A 20,597-nucleotide genomic window follows, 5' to 3' on the forward strand; every position below is an offset into this window, starting at 1 on the left:
CAGGAAACTCCTGTGGATGTTCTATCAGTCTGTAGTCGCCAGTGTCCTGTTTTACACCGTGGTGCGCTGGGGGGGCAGCACATCCAAGAAGGACACATCCAGGCTGGACAAACTGATCAGGCGGGCCGGCTCTGTGGTCGGCATGAAGCTGGACTCTCTGGTGACGGTGGCAGAGAAGAGGACTATGGACAAACTACTGAACATCATGGACGATGCCAGTCACCCTCTGCACACCGTCATCAGCAACCAGAGGAGCCTGTTCAGTGACAGAATGCTGACCCAAGTGCAGGACGAACAGACTCAAAAACTCCTTTGTCCCTCATGCCATCAGACTGTACAACTCCTCTCTGGGGGGGGGGGGGGGGGGGGGGTGTAACAGGAGGACAGAGGACGGGGAGGAGCAGTAGCCTAGCCTAACAATAAGCAATACTGGATAATGTGCAATATCTCTCCTATGCCCCCCCCCTTGTCCCCGCCTTTTTTTTCTTCCCCCTCCTTCCCCCCTCCCCCTTCCTCTCTTCCCCATATCTTATTCTTTTTATATATTTGTATATGTAAATACTTAATTTATTTTAATTTATCTAGAAGTTCTCTATTTCTTTTCTCTGTTTATCTGTAATGATGCTGCTGGAATCTTAATTTCCCTGAGGGAACCCTCCCAAAGGGATCAATAAAGTTTTATCTAATCTCTAATCTAATCTAATTAGTGCGTGTGGCATGGGCAGCTTACACATCTGGTAAAAGACACCATCAATGCTGAAAGGTATATCCAGGTTCTAGAGCAACATATGCTCCCATCCAGACGACGTCTCTTTCAGGGAAGACCTTGCATTTTCCAACATGACAATGCCAAACCACATACTGCATCAATTACAGCATTATGGCTGCGTAGAAGAAGGGTCCGGGTACTGAACTGGCCAGCCTGCAGTCCAGATCTTTCACCCATAGAAAACATTTGGCGCATCATAAAACGGAAGATACGACAAAAAAGACCTAAGACAGTTGAGCAACTAGAATCCTACATTAGACAAGAATGGGTTAACATTCCTATCCCTAAACTTGAGCAACTTGTCTCCTCAGTTCCCAGACGTTTACAGACTGTTGTAAAGAGAAAAGGGGATGTCTCACAGTGGGAAACATGACCTTGTCCCAACTTTTTTGAGATGTGTTGTCATGAAATTTAAAAAAAATCACCTAATTTCTCTCTTTAAATGATACATTTTCTCAGTTTAAACATTTGATATGTCATCTATGTTCTATTCTGAATAAAATATGGAATTTTGAAACCTCCACATAATTGCATTCTGTTTTTATTTACAATTTTTATTTTGTCCCAACTTTTTTGGAATCGGGGTTGTACATACAGATGTCATACAGTCGCAAAAGCCATCAAATTCAGGTTGATGCATTACCATATTCTCTTAAATATGGAGCTTCGCTCCACTATAATCTTATTGATAAGAAATGTAAGGATTCCCTGATTTAAAGATTCTCAATATTTTCAATACAGTGTATACTGGGCAAAAACTATTAAAGCGACAGTAGAGGTATTGTAAAATCTGAAACAAAAACACACATTCTTCATTGCTGTTCTGCTACGTATTGTTTTGAAACATTATTTAATGTGTTTTCTCAGTTTGTGATCAAAGGAGATCTGAAGGCAATTTTTATCATCAAAATTCTATATCTCATTTTATTAAATATAGGAATTCATTTTTGATAGCTATTGTGTCACTGGTATAGCAAGTTATGAGTGTTTGAAATCTACTATGTAATATATATCAGTCCATACGTCAAAGCAATGGCCGTAAACGAGATTCGCTGAGACCTGTGTGAGACTTCGTAGGACGGAAGTAAAACGTACAGCGGAAATCAAAGTGACCAACATCTGCCAACGTTGTCAAAAGACGCTCACGTCCTCTTTCGAATGCTGATGTAATCAAGCTGGAAGTTGTGTTTGTTTTGATAGCAATCAGGAAAGTTTGAAAAAAGTAGGCAGTAATCGTCATTTAAACTCATTTTTGTGCAATATTTCATTTGGAAAACAGTTTTCAAAATGGTGGCACTGACACCTGGCTGACACGTCACGTTTCGAAGTCTCGCACAAGTCTCGTGAAGATCGTGCGAATAAGCGATGCCTCATCATGGACCAAACAAACTAAATTCAACATGGCTAAAAACCGAACAGGCCGATAAGTATAATATTTAATTGTGATTAGTTGCCAATATGAGTCACGATATAAAAAGTCACTAAAATCGAAAACGTAATTGAATAACATGCTAATTAAGAAATAAAGCAAGTTGAAAAATGACTTCAGTTCTCCTTTAAGTAAGTGTGGAGCAAAAGCAAAAGTGCTCATAATTTAGCAGTTCCTCAGTAAAGGAACAACTCGGTGATGACCAAATGCAATTTTGCATATCTGGATCACTACATCAAGCAACTAAAAGACTTGGAAAAAATAAAAGAACAATACATCATCGATATCAATATGATAATGATCTACTGATTATCAATCAGCTCTGGCTGCAAATAAAATATCTCAGGAGGCAATATGATCAACGCTGTACAGTCTATTTATACTGCGGACCTGGTTTTACATCTCAGGTCAGAGTGATGCTGAGGTTTCATTTGAGAAAATCATTCGAGAAGGTGGACAATATTTGAGTAATTTTACTTACTTACATTACTATACTCAAGTATAATTTTAGTGCAGTCATACTTTACTTTTAGTATTATTACTTTTGAATACTTGGGGAAAGAAGCATGCACTTTATTTAAACAAATCTTGAAGGTCTCGCTTTCTTTCGTCCAGCCATTGCTATACAGTGAGGGGAAATAATTATTCAATGTCAATGACTTTTCAACATTTGCCATCTTTAGCCCACGGTCAGAGGACAAGTCAGATTTTCCTGCAGTCTTACAGGAAGCTGCAGCTTCTTTCATTCACATCGAATGGGTTCTTCACTCAGGCCAGTTTTTCTGGCTTCAATATCATGGAACTATGGGATGAACTCCATATCAAGTTTGGACAAATGTGCTTTCACCATTTTCACCACAGGACTTCTATCAACATGAGTCGTGGCAAGATGTTGTCAGTTACAACTTTACAATGTATCGTGGTTTCATTTTGGTCTATTCCTTTTAGAGAATTATTTTCAGTTCCCCACAGTTGATGAGAGTCCCTCTGATGGACTCTAAATTTCACAAAACGTCCATAAATAAAATCAGGAGATTGGCTTGGCCATGCAAGCACCTTTACGTTTTGGCTGTATGTTTGGGGCCATGGTCTTGTTTAAAATATTTAGATATTACAAGTATATACGTAACCCATGTATTTCGATAGTGAAATTAGTGTTCAGTGTTTAGATGCGTCTCCTGTACCTGTATTGAGTGTGAATGGAGCTGCTGTAACAAAAGTCATTTCCTGTAAGGCTTAAAGTATCAACGTATCTACCCAGCTTCTCCCCAGGTTCAGTTTCTTGGCTAGTAAGGTTAAATCCTCCCGTTACATCACTCCATTCATTGTTCCAAAAACAGCGCTACTGTTCTGATTCGTCTAAATGCTTACGTGCAAATTTGAGACAAACTTCTCGATGCTTCTTTATACCAGAGGAGTTTTGCATGAGGTGTATGAACAGAGATGATTGCAGTGAAGTTCAATTCTTAATGTTCTCTGTACAGCTGTTGTTCCTGCTGTTCTCACGTCATCAAGTGACTGCTGGTTTCCACTTTTATATTATTGAACCACTTGTGACATGAATGTATAATGTTCTGCCTGTGAAGTTTAGGAAACTCCTTCGCCTTCACCACAATTGTTATTTGTTCCCAAACAGTAGCTGTGTTTCCATTACCCTGCATAATGCACAATTTGAAACTGTGAACAATTTGGGCGACACAGTGGTGTAGTGGTGAGCACTGTTGCCTCACAGCAAGAAAGTTCTGGGTTCGAACCCAGCGGCCGGCAAGGGCCTTTCTGTATGGAGTTTTCATGTTCTCCCCGTGTCTGCATGGGTTTCCTCCGGGTGCTCCGGTTTCCCCCACAGTCCAAAGACATGCGGTTAGGTTAATATGGGATGGCCTTGGGCTGAGGTGCCCTTGAGCGAGGCACCGAACTCCCAACTGCTCCCCGGGCGCTGTTAGCATGGCTGCCCACTGCTCTGGGTATTGTGTGTGCTCATTGCTCACGTGTGTGTGCACGTGTGTGTTCACTGCTTCAGATGGGTTAAATGCAGAGAGGAAATTTCACAAGTGTGTGATGAATAAAGTTGTGCTTTCTTTCTTTATTAAAAAGATGAGTCATGGAAGCATGTGAAAAAAAAACCTTTCAAATACCACAAAAAATGTTTTTATGCTTGCATGACCTATTTTTTCAGATGATTCAATAAAGCAATATTTCGCAAAATTGAAATGGAAATATATTTTTCGCATTTAAGTCACATGACATGACAAGCAAATGGAAATACTACTTTTCACAGACGTTGTTGTTTTATCTGTAACCCCTTATCCCGTGCGGGGTCGCAGGGAGCAAGCTGAAGCCTATCCCAGCTGACCATGGGCGAGAAGCTGGGTACACCCTGCCTGGACAAGTCGCCAGCTCATTGCAGGGCTGACACACACAGAGACACAAACAACCATTCACACTCAGTCAATTTAGAGCCACCAATTAACCTAACCTGCATATCTTTGGACTGTGGAAGGAAACCCACGCAGACACGGGGAGAACATGCAAACTCCACACAGAAAGGCCCTCATCGGCCGCTGGGTTCGAACCCAGAACCTCCTTGTCACAGACATTGGTTTTGTCAAAATTTTTCATAGATCACCTCCATTTCGTTTAAAACTGCAATGGAAACCTGGCTAGGTGTATACACTAACATAATGTCCAATTTTTTTTCCCTTATCAACTTAGTTTTGAGCATATCTTTGTTTATGCTTATGAATACATGCTTTTATTTTTATAATAATAAAAAGTACAGAGTCAAAAGACTTTACATGTGTAAATTTGAACTGGATATATGTAGTGGAAGTGTATTCAACGTCAAAAACAAGTGTCTGAATACTATTTCCCATCACTGTAGCTAAAATAATTGACTACCCACACAGCACGTCAAATTCTACCAACAGGATCAGTCAAAAGTTTGGACACACCTATTTCAATGTTTTTCCTTTATTTTTATTAATTAAAAGGACACTTCATGTCTTAAACAGGGTTCTAACTAGACCAAAATATCAGTGGAGTGGCACCAGTCATAACAGCCGTGGGTTCAAGGGCCGCCTTAGGCCCCCGAAAGCTCATGGGTTCTACATGCTCAGAGATGCATTCTAGTGCATTTCCTGGCACTTGCAGGCCTCCCTCTTTGTTGGTAATATTAATGAGATTTTTTTTTTTTTGGCCAAAAGTTGCTGTGATTGTTTTTGATTGAAGACTTATTCTCATTAACATTCAACTAAATTTGTGACATTTTTATGGAATAAGAATAAAACAACCAATTGATGCTCACCAACTGTCAGTTTTCTTTTCAGCTTCAGCCATTCAATTACAATACATGACTATCCAGATCTGACACGTATCAAACCTTCCCCTACTGACCATTACTCCGATGGTTTCAATGCACCGTGTTGCGTCATTAAAAAAATTGCCGGGGACCGGCGTGTTACCTCGACACAGATGGCACTTTACCGCAGACACAACATAAGGAAGGAGGTAAACCGGACTAGCATGATCAATGACAATCTCCACACGGAACTACTCGGGCAGCTGTGCACTGGGTGTTTACGTGGACGGGGAGTGGAGTATGTCCAAATGTAGAATATTCGCATGGTGGCGCTGAGTGGAGAAAATTAAACAAAAGACCACATTTTCAAGACTGACAAGTCTTTTTTATTAGTGTAGCAGCAACTTCTGCTCTGAGTGTGTGCGTGTGTTCGCTGCTTCAGATGGGTTAAATGCAGAGGATGAATTTCACTGTGCTTGAAGTGTGCATGTGACGAATAAAGGTTTCTTTCTTCTTCTTTTACAGGCGTGTCAGCAATATTGTGGGCGTAGCGGTAAGGAAACATTGTGCATCAGCCCGATACGCTGAAAAGGCCTAATTAGAACCCTGCTTAAAGTAATGATGGATGTCGTTTCTCTTTACTTAGTTGAGCGGTTCTTGACATGATATAGATTACAACAGTTGTGGAATAGGGCTACTTACTGTATTTTTATTATTTACTGTTTGATCTCAAACGCATTAAGAAAGCAAGAAATTGCACTAAATAACTTTTGAAAAGGCACATCTGTTAATTGAAAAGCATTCCTCATGAAGCTGGTTAAGAGAATGCCAATAGTGTGCAAAGCTGTATATTAAAATTGCAAAACTTATAAAGACTGAATAATGTTTACAGGGAAAATAGCATAGTTGCTTTAACAGAAAAATAATCTGTTTTAGATAAGTGATGTTATTTTACACGTGAAACACGGCATTAATTTTATTTCATTCATTAAAACATTTCCTTTTTACTTTTAAATAGTTCAATATAAATCACAAAACTTTTTATCGGCTGGATATTTCCATTTGGCGGCACGGTGGTGTAGTGGTTAGCGCTGTCGCCTCACAGCAAGAAGGTCCTGGGTTCGAGCCCCGGGGCCGGCGAGGGCCTTTCTGTGCGGAGTTTGCATGTTCTCCCCGTGTCCGCGTGGGTTTCCTCCGGGTGCTCCGGTTTCCCCCACAGTCCAAAGACATGCAGGTTAGGTTAACTGGTGACTCTAAATTGACCGTAGGTGTGAATGCGAGTTTGAATGGTTCTCTGTGTCTATGTGTCAACCCTGTGATGACCTGGCGACTTGTCCAGGGTGTACCCTGCCTTTCGCCCGAAGTCAGCTGGGATAGGCTCCAGCTTGCCTGCGACCCTGTAGAAGGATAAAGCGGCTAGAGATAATGAGATGAGATGAGATCAATATTTGCACTTAAGTATAATCTCTCAGTACTTTTGTCCACCACTGATCATTTGCAACAATCCCAAGTTCACCAACAATTACACAAACCAGAACATGAAACTAATAAGCACTAGGGCTGTAACGATACACCCAACTCACGATTCGATTCATATTGCGATTTTTGACCCACGATTCGATACGCCCACGATTTTTAAAAAAAAATTTTTTTTAAAGTAGTAAATTTGACTTATTAACATTTACTTACTTACATTAACTATTTAATAACAAATAATTCAGACCACTGCAGAGAATATGTATGCAAAAATGAACAAATGTATACAGGGCCGTCGACGGGGGGGGGACAACCGGGTATTTTGTCCCGGGCCCAGGCATGAGGGGGGGCCCAGAACTGGTCCCTCATGAAGATGCCATTAATCATTCTGTTTCATTTCAAAATGTGTTGATTTGGGGGAGAAAAATGTGCTATATTTGCATTCAATGAATGATTTCTGGTTCTTTTGCCTTTATTGTCTTCGAAAATAGATTCAAGAACCCACCTACCACCCCTAATGCAGAAATGGTTTGGTCTTTGATTAAGGCGCCAAATAACACGGCACTATTCCATCATAACGCTTCGACAATAAGCGTGCGAGCCCGTTTGCCAACATGCACAAGTCAGGAGCAAAGAAAAGAGAAAAAGAGATGAAGAAGCCAAGAGCCTCAGGGGCTCACTGCATAGATATTTTAGAAAAGATTCAGATGATGCAGCAGGTGGTGAAGGCAGTGGGGCAGCTGAGCCAGGTAAGACACAGATAACTTTTTTCCAGCCCCGTAATGTAACCCCAGCACGCGCGACGCGCCATTCATAATTATAAAGTAGGGGATAGCAGGGTACACTGAGTGAACACTGAAATGCACAGGGCATTGAATTATTTCATAAACATATCGGTTTAATAACACTGTGTTGCATATATCTCAATGAAGCAAAGAATAGCACATTGGCCCGCAATCATATCCAAATGTTTTAGGCACGCTTGCTGAGCTGCGCTGAGCTGGACTCCGGTTAGCTGAAAGCCCGTGGAACGCTGCCTCTTGTTAATTAAACCTTATTTTGTTGGAAATCATCCCATGTAGATATGACGGCATGTGAAATTGCCAGCTAGATAGAGTTTAATGTAACGAATGGGCTATAAATGGGGTGTTTTGAGGTTAGTCTGTTGCAAAACATTAAACTTTCGCTTAGACTGGATACTCTTCAAACAATTCACTTGCTCAAGTGAAAAATGATAGGCCTGTATGAAAAGCGCAGTTAATGAAAGTAGCCTAATAAGCCCTAAATGAATAAAACAACCTCTGTTTTATTGTTGTTGCTTACACGTTAAGATTTTGAAATCTTCTCGGTCCAGTTCTATATCCAGGGAACGTTGTAATCCTTTTGGTTTATCCATAATAAACGTGTCAGCCCCCAGGTCAGATAGGCTAATGTTACGTGGTTGGGAGGGTGTCAATTTTTTTTGTAACATTCTAAATCGAGTACGGAAAGGACGTTTATGAAAAACAAGACAAAAAAAAAATACACTGAAAAACTCACTGTACACATCACTAGTGGTGATGCTTCTATGTTCAGATTTTGGGAAAGCCATAACTCCGTTCTCAGTGAGGCCCAGTTCCATCCCGTAAACAATCATTTTGGTTTATCAACTACCTGCGCTCAAACATGTCACAGGAGAGGCTCAATGGGCTGGCTATGCTCTCTATAGAGCACGAATTTGCAAAGAAGCTGGACTTCAATGACCTTATTGACGACTTTGCCACAGCAAAAGTCCGCCGCATTGCATTTTGCACCTGAATAGTTGCAGACTAAGGAAATGTTCAAACTGTAAATATGTTGAAATGTTGAAATAAAATGGTTGACTGTTATAATGTGCTTGGAATACCTGTTATTTAAGGGTTGGAGTGAATGGAGACTGTGAAAAGAGGGGTTGGGTGTGGGTGGTTGCTGTGTGGCGATGTGCGTGCGCGTGTATGTGTGTGTGTGGGGGGGGGGGGGGGGGGGGGTTGGGCACTCAGATTATTTTGTCCCGGGCCCAGCCAAAGCTGTCAACGGCCCTGAATGTATATCCAAAGATTGTTTTATTTCTCAAAATAATACTGTTGAGCCGGAAGCTCTGGTTTTTTCGGTTCTGAAAAAGTCATTTTTCCAAATCGTGTAAATCCGTTAAGATTTTTTTTTTGGGGGGGTGGCTCTCTCACTGTCTCACTCTCATAGGGCCAATGATTTTCTGTGATCGCGGAAAACAGATGGAAATTACGGAATTTTTATAGTGAAACATTGCTCGCGTGTCAAAATGTAACTGCCGCAGAAGGCTTCCGCCCAAGCAGACATGCCTTCAGTGTTGCCAGATATTGCTAACGTTTTCCACCCCAAAATATGTTCAAAACCAGCCAAAAAGCACCTAAACCTGCCCAATCTGGTAACACTACATGCCTTTCCGGTCAAGTGATTGTGATTGGCTTGTGGCACACCTAGCCAGCCAATGAGCTGCTTGTTTACAGATTCGCTCCCCGCGTCGCAACCAGAATGGCGACCGCTTAAAAGAAATGAATGCTCTGCCAGTGGCGAGTGTGGACGTTGCGTGACTCGAAGATGATTGTTGCAGGTCGGCGAAAAAACGACTTCCTAATAGATATAAAAAAATAAAAGTAATTTAAGTAAGTTTAAAATGTAATTTAAATAAAAAGTATTCATAAATTGAAGTTTGGAAGCGCCTCTGTTTTTGGGTTGAGGAGAAGTTTGAAAGGGTGTACCGCGATTCTGCCTTCTTGTATCGCGATACGGCTCGTGGCTCTGCGTATCGCGATTTCGATTTCAGTACGCATATCGTTACAGCCCTAATAAGCACTAATATTTTATATACTAATATATATGAGGTGGACAGTAATGAAGTACATTTACTTGAGTACTGTACACTGAGTATTTGTGCTTTACTTGAGTATTTTTTTTAGCAACTTATAACTTTAACTTCACTACATTTGAAAGACAAATATCGTACTTTTCACTCCACTACATTTCCATGGGTGCAAGTAGCCTATAAAATTTTCAAAAACCTGAAAAGTCTGACAAGGTCAAACGTGCATGGCGCAGCCATGCAGGGGGGGTTACAAAGGGGTGGTGAGCCCCCCTTAGGGCTCGAAAAAATAATTTAAATTACAAGTTAAAATGGTTGTCTCTCATGCAATCTCATGCAAACATTTATAATATTAATGGTTATATGATTTGCATATTCACATCAAGGGTGGCACGGTGGTGTAGTGGTTAGCGCTGTCGCCTCACAGCAAGAAGGTCCGGGTTCGAGCCCCGTGGCCGGCGAGGACCTTTCTGTGCGGAGTTTGCATGTTCTCCCCGTGTCCGCGTGGGTTTCCTCCGGGTGCTCCGGTTTCCCCCACAGTCCAAAGACATGCAGGTTAGGTTAACTGGTGACTCTAAATTGACCGTAGGTGTGAATGTGAGTGTGAATGGTTGTCTGTGTCTATGTGTCAGCCCTGTGATGACCTGGCAAATTGTCCAGGGTGTACCCCGCCTTTCGCCCGTAGTCAGCTGGGATAGGCTCCAGCTTGCCTGCGACCCTGTAGAACAGGATAAAGAGGCTAGAGATAATGAGATGAGATGAGATGAGATGAGGTTTCTCCGCAGCACTATTTAATACGATCAGTTGATTGCAGAATAGAAGGAGGCGGTACTTCTGGGGAATGCACGCACCCACGGTTCTATAGCTAGAACCCATGTTTCAGTTTTCTGAAAGGAATAAAGAGTTGTTTTGTTTTAATTGTTTGCCTAAAACGGAGCACATCACAGCCTACAAAAACTTGCCGTCCAACCTGCGGAAGCATATTGAGGTACGTAAACGTTTTATTCCAAGAGAAAGCTTGCAGTGACGTTGCCTGTGCTTTTAGAGCTAGCAATAACGTTGCAATAGCTATGCAGTCTGGTTAGTCAAATGACTTTCGATAGATTTGCCTGCCAAGTTGCTGTAGCCTTGTCCACGGCTAACGATAACAAATAGCTAGTTAACTTGGACACTGTTAGTGTGTAAAAACGAAGTTACGCTAACATGAATAACGTTAACTCATCTGAAGTGCTTTCAGAAATGTTTTAGCATAATCTTGCCAAATAAACAAAATGTAGAAATCTTTCTTTTCTAGTAATGTTAGCCACCCAATATGGTTTTGAGTTTAAAAAGATTTTACTAGCATGTCAGGTGGAGCTTCACTAACTAGCTAGCTTAATGTTAAACCACAGGCAGATTCACATATGCATGAATACATACACTTGTACATGCACGCATGTGAGACCTGTGAGATGGACAGTATTGTACTAGGTCATTAGGTATTGTTACCGTTATGGCAATAATACAACAATGTGTTGACAGAAAATGTACTTTTAAAAGCAAGTACTTCAGTACTTTAACTTAAGTAAAAATTTGACTGGACAACTTTCACTAGTATTGGAGTAACATTTGACCAGTGGGATCTGTATACTTTGACTTAAGTAATGAAGTTGGGTACTTTGTCCACCTCTGTTATATTTTTATATATAAGGGTGGTCCCGAAACGTATGGGAAAAATTTTTTTTTACCAAAACATTCCAACCACCCTACCATTTTTTTTACATAGGCTAAAAGAAGGCAACAAGCAAAATTTCAGGAAAAATTGGTTAATATTTAGAGGTGCCACACGAGGTTGCAAATCGGGTTAAGCCATTAACATTAGTTGGTGCGTAGACTGTTGCAGAGAAGATCTCAAACCCCCAAAAAGTCACAGTTCTAGAGGGAATATGCCACTTCTATGAAAAAGAAGAGGCAGGAAGAGTTTATAGACTGATAGAAGGTTAACTTTCATGCACTAAGGGGTTCTTAAACAATGAGCACTGATCATAATATGCTGATGAAGTTGTGAATGTTTTTCTTTCTATGTTTTTCAGATGGCTAGCAACAGTAATACAAGTAGTACCGGTGGTGCAAAGCACAAAACCAGAAAGGACAATTATGTTTGGTTAATTGGTCCCACTTCCAAGGAACTGTCTGGGAGAAAGCTTCCTTCTGTTAGGGAAGTCCTTAGTGTGTTCTTTTATCTCCACAAGATACCATAATACCGAAGGGTTTAGAAAATCACAGACAAGTAATAGCTATTGTTACTTTGAACACAGGAAGTTAGATTACTGTATTGTTTGTATTAAATATGAAACAGTTAATAAGCCACATTATTTTATATTGTGTCTTGAGTGAAAACTTTAATGGCTTTGTGGCACCTCTAAACATTGTTCAAGCTTAACCAAATTTCGCACAATAACTTCTTTTAGGCAATGTAAAAAAAAAAAAAAAAAAAAAAAAAAAAGGTAAGGTGGTCGTAACAAAATCCTAAAAAATAAAAAATTTTGGGACCACCCTAATATATATATATATATATATAAAAAGCAAGCCCACTTTTAGATGCATTTCAGTCAGCATGTACCACTTCACAGGATTCAGAGCAAGTGACTGTTAGTAAATGGCTACACAGTGACAGAATTACTGAGTCAAATCTATGTCCTTTGTTATTGTGATTATTGAAGAAAATGAATGTCCTTATTGTTTCTACATAGCAAGGTAAACCATAATGTTAAACATTAACTTGTGCTGTATGAAAATCCTAAGAAAGAACCATCATGCAGAATAAGAAAGAAGTGCATACACTCAATGTTTGTCTTAACATATGCACTGATAAGAGAGTTGGGAAACCAATTAAAAAAAGTCTACAGTCAGCTCTATTCATCTTATGGATTATCTTTAAACAGATAAGTTAAAGTGCTTCAAAGCCAGAGGATGTGGATTTACACTCACAAGCCACTTTATTAGGAACACACATCCACCTGCTGTTTTATGCAGCTATCTAGTCAGCCAATCCTTTGACAGCAGCACAATGCATAAAATCATGCAGATACAAATCAAGAGCATCAGTTCATGTTCACTTCAAACATCGGAACGGGAAAAGTTGCGATCTCAAAGTGTGACTTTTTTTCACTGTGGCACTGTGGGTGGTTGTGTCAGATGGACTGGTTTGAGTATTTCAAAACCTGCTCATTTCCTGGGGTTTTCATACACAACAGTCTCTAGAGTTTACACAGAATGGTGCGAAAAACAAAAAACATGGAGTGAGCGACAGTTCTGTGGGTGGAAACGTCTTGTTGATAAGAGAGCTCAGAGGAAAATGGCCAGATTGGTTCGAGCTGCAAGGAAGGATATAGCAACTCTTTACAACCATGGCAAGCAGAAAAGCATCTCAGCATGCAGTGGCAGAAGACCACATTGGGATCCACTCCTACAGCCAAGAACAGGAATCTCAGAATCAAGAACAAGTTCCTATTAAAGTGGCTGATGAGTGTATATAGTTATGTGCTTCACATAAAGGCATGTTGTTTTTAAAAACGCATTATACAAAACAGTTGAATAACTTTCAGAAGACCATAAACACAAATTTTGCAACAGGAAAAAGTGCAACTACATATTTCAAGGCTTATAGTACTTCTTAAAAATTGGTGACTCATTAACAAATTGGTTCTTTTTTCAACTTCTCTTTTAAGTGAGTCAATTAGGCCAATCAATTCTGAATCACAAACAAATCAGTGTTTTGGTAAAAGTTAGGTATGTATCTTTTTTTTTTTACTTTAATGTTTGGGGTTTTGCTTTTCTTAAATTATTGCCCTGTCTGACTTGTAGAGCAATGGCTGATCAAAGATGCAGTTAAATGGTGTATAATAGTGTGTTAGCTATGCTAGCTGTTATTACGAGAATGGAAACTCAATTTTAGCCATATAAATAGACAGTGACAGTATGAAACCCTTATGCAACCATGTATAACTGCAGGTATGGCTACAGCAAACCAGTGGGGGGGGGGGGGGGGGGGGGGAGATCTGTCCAAGGCAAAGGAGTCTATTAAGGGGGAAAAAAAAAAAATGTGGGTGACGGTTGAACATGCTGCTCCTGATATTAAGTATTACATGGCCTGCATTTGAATATTGAACAGCTGACTTATGACAAAGTAACACAAGCTTGTCACATGTTCAGTATGAACCAGATCATCCAATAATATTTTCAGATCCTCTTTTACCTACAGTAATGCAGCAAAACTGTTGCAGAGACCATTTTCCTCACCTAAATCAAAATAATAATAAAATTATTTACAACCCCGATTCCAAAAAAGTTGGGACAAAGTACAAATTGTAAATAAAAATGGAATGCAATGATGTGGAAGTTTCAAAATTCCATATTTTATTCAGAATAGAACATAGATGACATATCAAATGTTTAAACTGAGAAAATGTATCATTTAAAGAGAAAAATTAGGTGATTTTAAATTTCATGACAACAACACATCTCAAAAAAGTTGGGACAAGGCCATGTTTACCACTGTGAGACATCCCCTTTTCTCTTTACAACAGTCTGTAAACATCTGGGGACTGAGGAGACAAAGTTGCTCAAGTTTAGGGATAGGAATGTTAACCCATTCTTGTCTAATGTAGGATTCTAGTTGCTCAACTGTCTTAGGTCTTTTTTGTCGTATCTTCCGTTTTATGATGCGCCAAATGTTTTCTACGGGTGAAAGATCTGGACTGCAGGCTGGCCAGTTCAGTACCCGGACCCTTCTTCTACGCAGCCATGATGCTGTAATTGATGCAGTATGTGGTTTGGCATTGTCATGTTGGAAAATGCAAGGTCTTCCCTGAAAGAGACGTCGTCTGGATGGGAGCATATGTTGCTCTAGAACCTGGATATACCTTTCAGCATTGATGGTGTCTTTCCAGATGTGTAAGCTGCCCATGCCACACGCACTAATGTAACCCCATACCATCAGAGATGCAGGCTTCTGAACTGAGCACTGATAACAACTCGGGTCGTCCTTCTCCTCTTTAGTCCGAATGACACGGCGTCCCTGATTTCCATAAAGAACTTCACATTTTGATTCGTCTGACCACAGAACAGTTTTCCACTTTGCCACAGTTCATTTTAAATGAGCTTTGGCCCAGAGAAGACGTCTGCGCTTCTGGATCATGTTTAGATACGGCTTCTTCTTTGAACTATAGAGTTTTAGCTGGCAACGGCGGATGGCACGGTGAATTGTGTTCACAGATAATGTTCTCTGGAAATATTCCTGAGCCCATTTTGTGATTTCCAATACAGAAGCATGCCTGTATGTGATGCAGTGCCGTCTAAGGGCTCGAAGATCACGGGCACCCAGTATGGTTTTCCGGCCTTGACCCTTACGCACAGGGATTCTTCTAGATTCTCTGAATCTTTTGATGATATTATGCACTGTAGATGATGATATGTTCAAACTCTTTGCAATTTTACACTGTCGAACTCCTTTCTGATATTGCTCCACTATTTGTCGGCGCAGAATTAGGGGGATTGGTGATCCTCTTCCCATCTTTACTTCTGAGAGCCGCTGCCACTCCAAGATGCTCTTTTTATACCCAGTCATGTTAATGACCTATTGCTAATTGACCTAATGAGTTGCAATTTGGTCCTCCAGCTGTTCCTTTTTTGTACCTTTAACTTTTCCAGCCTCTTATTGCGCCTGTCCCAACTTTTTTGAAATGTGTTGCGGTCATGAAATTTCAAATGAGCCAATATTTGGCATGACATTTCAAAATGTCTCACTTTCGACATCTGATATGTTGTCTATGTTCTATTGTGAATACAATATCAGTTTTTGAGATTTGTAAATTATTGCATTCCGTTTTTATTTACAATTTGTACTTTGTCCCAACTTTTTTGGAATCGGGGTTGTAAAAAAAAAAAAAAAAAAAAAAAAAAAAAGCATTCATTCATTCATTCATTCATTCATCCTCAGTAACTGTATTATCCTGGTTAGGGTCATAGTAAATTGGGAATCTATTCCAGGAATACACACCAGTCCACTGCAGGGCACCATGCAGATTTCTGGAAGGTGGCACATTTTGTGGAGTTTTATGCAAACGTGTGGAGAACATGCAAAACTCTGCCCAGACAGTAAACCAAGCTCAGGACCCTGGAGATGTGAGGTGGCAACCTGCTGCGCCACTCTAAGCTCAATAATATTGCAGTAAATCAATGTGCTCCTGTTATGTCAAAATTATGGTAATGCTGATATTCTAGCTTAGGGAGTAGACTCTAAAACTGTAGCACCTAAGACTCTAAAATGATTCATTTATATGGCAATGACAAACACGACAACAGCTTTCACTTATAGACTGCAAGTGAATATGCAAAAAAATAAAAGACAGGGAATGGTTTGTAGACATGTTATAGAGCTAAATCCCAAAATTACACTCTAACCTACACTTAAATGTACAAGCTGGATAAATGTAAATCAGGATATATCGGTTCAACCAGCCCACGTCCCCCCACCCCCTCCCTCACTGCAGCCATCTCTCCTTCTTCCCTCAACACACCTCCCCCCAGTCGTCACAGCAGCCCCCTCCTCCCCCACCTCAACACAGACTCCTCCATGCATTACTGCAGACCAGGTCAGGGGTCAACTGAGGAAGCTTCACCCCAGAAAAGCAGCAGGCCCGGACAAGGTGTGTCTCCGACTACTGAAGACCTGTGCTGCTGAACTGGGTGAACCACTCCAACACATCTTCAACCTTAGCCTGCAGCTGGGGAGAGTGCCCACCCTCTGGAAGACATCATGTATCGTTCCAGTTCCCAAAAAGAATCAGCCCAGCGAGCTGAACGACTTCCGACAGGTGGCACTCACTTCACATCTGATGAAGACGTTGGAGCGGCTCTTCCTCAGCCTCCTCAGACCCCAGGTACAACATGCCCAGGACTGTCTGCAGTTTGCGTACCAGGCAGGTGTCGGTGTGGAAGACGCCATCCTCTACCTGCTACACCGAGCCCACTCACATCTGAATAAGGGAAATGGCACAGTGAGGATCCTCTTCCTGGACTTCTCGAGTGCCTTCAACACCATCCAGCCCCTACTGCTTCAAGACAAACTGAACAGGATGCGAGTGGACCCCTGCCTGGATCTCCAGCTACCTCACTGACAGGCCGCAGTACGTCAGGCTAAAGGACATCACGTCTGACACTGTGATTAGCAGCACCGGAGCACCCCAGGGCACGGTGCTGGCCCCTCTTCTCTTCACCCTGTACACCACGGACTTCTGCTACAACTCAGAGCTGTGTCACATTCAGAAGTTTGACGATGACACAGCCATTGTTGGGTGTATCAGTGACGACAGAGAGGAGGAGTATAGGAGCCTGGTGAGGGACTTTGCTGTGTGGTGCAACAGGAACCATCTGCAGCTCAACACCTCGAAGACCAAGGAGCTGGTCATTGACTTTGGGAGGTCCAGACCAAGGTCACGACCAGTTCTGATTGAGGGAGTCGAGGTGGAGGCTGTGGATTCCTACAAGTACCTCAGGCTGTGGCCGGACAGCAAGCTGGACTGGACTTACAACACCAAACACTTATACAGGAAGGGACAGAGCAGGCTATACTTCCTTAGGAGGCTGCGGTCCTTTAACATCTGCAGGAAACTCCTGTGGATGTTCTATTAGTCTGTGGTCGCCAGTGTCCTGTTTTACACCGTGGGGGGGCAGCACATCCAAGAAGGACACATTCAGGCTGGACAAACTGATCAGGTGGGCCGGCTCTGTGGTCGGCATGAAGCTGGACTCTCTGGTGACGGTGGCAGAGAAGAGGTCTATGGACAAACTATTGAACATCATGGACGATGCCGGTCACCCTCTGCACACCGTCATCAGCAACCAGAGGAGCCTGTTCAGTGACAGAGTGCTCCTTCCCAAGTGCAGGACGAACAGACTCAAAAACTCCTTTGTCCCTCACGCCATCAGACTGTACAACTCCTCTCCGGGGGGGAAGGAGGGGTAACAGGAGGACAGAGGATGGGAAGAAGCAGTAGCCTAGCCTAACAATAAGCAATACCGGATAATGTGCAATATAAAGTGCAATATCTCTCCTACGCCCCCCCTTCCTCTCTTCCCCATATCTTATTCTTTTTATATATGTAAATACTTCATTTATTTTAATTTTTCTAGAAGTTTTCTCTATTTCTTTTCTCTGTTTATCTGTAATGATGCTGCTGGAATCTTAATTTCCCTGAGGGAACCCTCCCAAAGGGATCAATAAAGTTTTATTTAATCTAATCTATATCTATCCTGACATATTTGTTTAGAATGAGGGGTCAAGGCAGAATTTACAGAAGATTCTTAAATTTCCAAATATAAAAAAAAGTGTTTAATTATAAGCGGTACAGGCTCTGGGTTACAGGTTCAAACCCCAGCAGTGCCAAGCTGCCACTTTGGGCCTTTAGGCAAAACCCTCAACCTAAACGGTTCAACCGATCCACATTGGCTCCACATAGAAGTGGGAAAAAGATGTAAAAACAAGAAGACAGCATTTCATAATTAAAACATATAATTAAAAACTGTGTGACAACTGCATATACTGTAGTGCTGTATATCATGATTTTTTTTCACTGTGAATACACAATAGTCATTTAGAATAGTATAAGCCTAGAAACCATTACTGAGGCATATATTAACAAATTTAACTGTTTAATTATACTGTTCCTCTGATTTTATTCAGGCTTGAAATGTGGAATAAAATGGCATCCATTAAAATGTGCTGGTGAATCAAATGAATCAAACCTGCAGTTCGATTCACTTTAAAGCGACACTCTTCGGAGGAACCGAATCAGTAAATTGACACATACTGAACATCACTAGGAAACATACACGCAATATTTAAATGACTCCTGGTATTTTCCAAATGTCAGTTTTGCTTTGATCAATACCAAAACAGTGCAGCACTTCGATCAAAAATGTATGCCAACTTTAGCATGCTCGCTTATCACTACCAGGTAAATTATAGACAACTGCGGAAAGCAACATCTACAATCCAAAACCCACTGCACCTCTTAAATGCATCGTTTATCTTAACATTTATTTCCAATGCTGCAATTACTGGATTGAAATAAAAACCTGTTACATTTGATTCTTAATGAGATCGTCGTGTCAGAAGCAAGTGAACTACTCACCAGGAAAAAGTCGGGGAACTGTCGCTGCGTTGTTTCTTTCCACCCGTATTCAACTAAACTTCGGCTCCTGTGCTAGGATTGGCTGCCTGCTCTGAGCTTTGCACGTGGTTGCAGACATGGAACCAATCGTGCTGCAGGAGGCGGGGTTTGTTGCTGCTCCATGACAGTGTTTTCTGACTGAACAGTAATAAACTAAACAAATGAAATAGTTGATGTGGAAACCCTGTGCTTTTTACAAGAAGACATCAGTAATCTCTTCTACACTTTGTGCAGTTAATAAGGAGATTTGCTGGTAATTTTTACTGAGCATCTTGTGAAATCTGTCACAGTTATGATGGAGGCTTTAATGATTGATCTTATATATAAAATTATGTTTACATTCTGTTTATACTATTTTACCAGTGCAATTCTGTATACTTTACTATTTATTTTTATACTTTATTTGCTTTTTTTTTATAACTCATGAGTCAACAGCACCTTCAATTTCGTTGTACCTTTGAAAAAGTGACAATGGCAATAAAGACTTATCTTATATATGTGTGTATATATATATATATATATATATATATATATATATATATATATAAAAGGGGGAGGCACGGTGGTGTAGTGGTTAGCGCTGTCGCCTCACAGCAAGAAGGTCTGGGTTCGAGCCCCGTATCCGCGTGGGTTTCCTCCGGGTGCTCCAGTTTCCCCCACAGTCCAAAGACATGCAGGTTAGGTTAACTGGTGACTCTAAATTGACCGTAGGTGTGAATGTGAGTGTGAATGGTTGTCTGTGTCTATGTGTCAGCCCTATGATGACCTGGCGACTTGTCCAGGGTGTACCCCGCCTTTCGCCCGTAGTCAGCTGGGATAGGCTCCAGCTTGCCTGCGACCCTGTAGAACAGGATAAAGCGGCTAGAGAATGAGATGAGATATATAAAAGCTATAACATTAAAACCACTGACATAAATAACATTCATTATCTCATTACAATGGTGCCTGAAAAGCGATCGGATATATTAGGCAGCAACTTAACAGTTACTTCTCAAAGTTGATGTGTTGGAAGCAGGAAAAATGGGAAAGCACAAGGATCTGAATGACTTTGACAAGGGCCAAATTTTGATCACTAGACCGGGGTTCTCAATCTTTTCTGCTTTGAGGCTCACCTGTTCATACTTATAACAAGTTGGGGCCCATTAAAATTATTTTGGCTCATTTATTCTATTAGACTCTAATAATCTATTGTAAAGTGTATTAATGAGATGTGACATCACTCCCTGTTACCGATAGGAGCCCAGGAATTAAATAAGTGCAATAAAAACAAATTGTTTTTAATTGTAGGTATTGTATTTAAAACTGTATGGATGTGCCAGATGCCAACATAAAACCATGCATGCTAGGCGTTCTCAGTCAAAAGGGATTAATGATCCAAAAGTGGAGTCTGGTCCATTAACACAAGAACTTATTGCCATGTTTGTGTACAGAAAACAAGCAAGCTATTAAAACCAAGAAGTACACTCAAAAGAAGTGGATATAGAAACCACTTAATAGGATAGATCCTTACACATTAACAAAGAAGGATTTTTCCTATGAGTTAGAAAATTATC

The 20,597-nt window shown here is 41.0% G+C and overlaps 1 protein-coding gene across 1 annotated transcript in view; it reads right to left on the reverse strand.

Moving 5' to 3' along the window:
• The window catches only part of raf1b (Raf-1 proto-oncogene, serine/threonine kinase b), a 101,173-nt gene extending 82,081 nt beyond the window's left edge, over positions 1-19,092 (reverse strand). The window contains exon 1 of the mRNA XM_060910051.1: positions 19,006-19,092. The gene's annotated coding sequence lies outside the window, so the exon portion shown is untranslated. The remainder of the gene's footprint in view (positions 1-19,005) is intronic.
• Positions 19,093-20,597: the final 1,505 nt, after the last annotated feature.

The sequence above is a fragment of the Neoarius graeffei genome, chromosome 26, assembly GCF_027579695.1.
Source record: "Neoarius graeffei isolate fNeoGra1 chromosome 26, fNeoGra1.pri, whole genome shotgun sequence".
In the NCBI taxonomy this organism is placed as follows: Eukaryota; Metazoa; Chordata; class Actinopteri; order Siluriformes; family Ariidae; genus Neoarius; species Neoarius graeffei.